This window comes from Terrapene carolina, unplaced genomic scaffold, assembly GCF_002925995.2.
Source record: "Terrapene carolina triunguis isolate 2854851 unplaced genomic scaffold, T_m_triunguis-2.0 Scaffold33723, whole genome shotgun sequence".
Lineage (NCBI taxonomy): Eukaryota > Metazoa > Chordata > Testudines > Emydidae > Terrapene > Terrapene triunguis.
In genome coordinates, this window is record NW_020698074.1 from 2,027,971 (window position 1) to 2,030,339 (window position 2,369).

The window sequence follows — 2,369 nt, forward strand, 5'->3', positions numbered from 1 at the left end:
GATATTAACACTGATGCCCACACGCTCATCTTATGATAAACTTCTCTTAGTATTCTTCTTCCTTTCATTACTACTATGCTGTTAAGAAGAACACAGGAACTCACTGTATGGAGCACTTTGATTGCTCTTGTCAGCCAGTAGGCTGAATATCAGACCTAGTCTTTGTGGACATCGGAGTCTAAGAATCAGGAGCTTGGAGGTCTTTAGTGTCATGCTGGACAGCCATTTTGTTAGCTCAGAAGGGGAACGGGGGTTGTCTTTATACCACTTAAGGAGGGGAGAGGATGAGATCTTTCCATTCCTGGATTCCCATGCCATGTAGGGTACTCGCAATGGATTTTGTGTCCATAGTGTCTCCCCTTCTGCATCTTTCCCTATTTTGGGGGGGGGAAGAGGGGGCTTTTACTTGTCCTGCCATAAGCCTGTGTTGTATTGGGTAGCTAGTAAGGTAGAACTGAACCCACAGATGGCTCAGTCTCAATCCAAGACTTGGTTATACAGGCAAGGTTAGTGCTGTATCTCATGTCAAATTGTAAAGAGTGTTGGGTTTGTTAAAACAAGTTTGTATTAATCACTGAAAGCTTATACATTTGGATACATAAACAGGGCAATCTTGAGTAGGAGCAGAGAGATTGTTTACCTCTGTACTTGGCACTGGTGCGACGGTTTCTGGAATTCCGGGTTCAGTTTTGGTGTCCACAATTCAAGAGGGATAAATTGGAGGGAGTTAAGAGAAAAGCCACAAGAATGATTAAAGGATTAAAAAACTTGTCTTATAGTGAGAGACTCAAGGAGGTCAATCTGTTTAGCTTAACAAAGAGAAGGTTAAGGGGTGACTTGATTACACTCTATGCATAACTACATGGGGAACAAATATTTGATAATGGGCTCTTCAGTCTAGCAGAAAAAGGACTAACACAATCCAACAGCTGGAAATAAGGCATACATTTGTAAGCATGAGGGTAATGAAAGCCTGGAACAATTTACTAAGGATCATGGTGGATTTTCCATCTCTGGCAATTTGTAAGTCAAGATTGGATGTTTTTATAGAAGATCTGCTCTAGGAATTATTTTGGGAATGTTCTCTGGCGTGTGCTATGCAGGAGGTCAGACTAGATGATCACAGTGGTCCCTTCTGGCCTTGGAATCTATTAATCTATCATGACCACATAAGCAAAGTAGCATAAAACACACAACGTACCATACTCATGATAAAGCAGCTAACCACAAAGGTGAGGTACCTTTGCTGTTCTGCGCTAAGTGGAATGAATACTTGGATCTGTAGTCCCAAGATTTCTCAGCATGCGGTTCCTCAGAAGTTCTGCATTATCCATTTCTCTAGTATGCATGCATTGTGCTTGGAATAAAGGAGAAGACTCATCAAACTGTCTATTTAGGGATTTTAGAACACCACGGGCCAAATTCTGCCCTCAGCCTTTGAAGCCTTTAAATGCCAATTGCTTTACTGGAATTACACAGACGTAACTGAGGGAAGCATTGGCCTCCAAATGCCCACTTAATATTTCAGCCATGGGCACATCTTTGTATCACTCCTGCAAGCCACATGAACGGAAACATGGCAGAATAATTGTGAACAGGTACGGTGACCTGAAAAACCATCAATATTTCCATTTATACAGCAACAATAGGAAGAGTTAGTTGTCTGCATTCTTCAAGAGGTGTATTATCATAGGATCGCCTGTTCTTATATAGCTTTGATAGGCAGAGACCAATCATTGTAAGAATGTCCCTTTTAAACCTTGAACGTTTGGCAACAATATGTATGAGTTGCCAATGGTCATTGTAGACCACCTGCGCACTAACCCTATGTTGTACCTCATCTGGCATTCATGCACTGCTTTGATGATGGTTAAAAAAATAAGTATTGGAGCATACTTTACTGCCTCTAATTTGGGAAAGTACTTTGGAATTCTAGCATTCCCCATAAAGAAGCTGTGAAAAAGAGGCTTGTATGGCACTGGTGGTTTATGTTTTACTGCTCAGCTAAATGATTCTGTGACTAGAAATGTCAGAGCACATAATGAGAATTGAATTGCCTTCTTCCTTCCCGCCTTACAACTACAATAACAAATGTCCCTTTTCTACAGTCCCCCTACCCCCACTTAAAATTCTCACTCTTGTTACTAGTGGTGCAACTCTACTGGTGGTGGCAAGGCTGGGAGGTCTAGTGTAGGCTGGCACTCAGCATTTTACTACCATGTTGTCTAGCCCTGGCATTTTTAATGAGCCCATGCAAAGCTGGAGGAAATTGAATGTTTTGGTATTTAAAATATGCTTCCCATGGCATGGAAGCTTCTCCTCCACACACACACACACACACACACACACACACACACACACACACACAC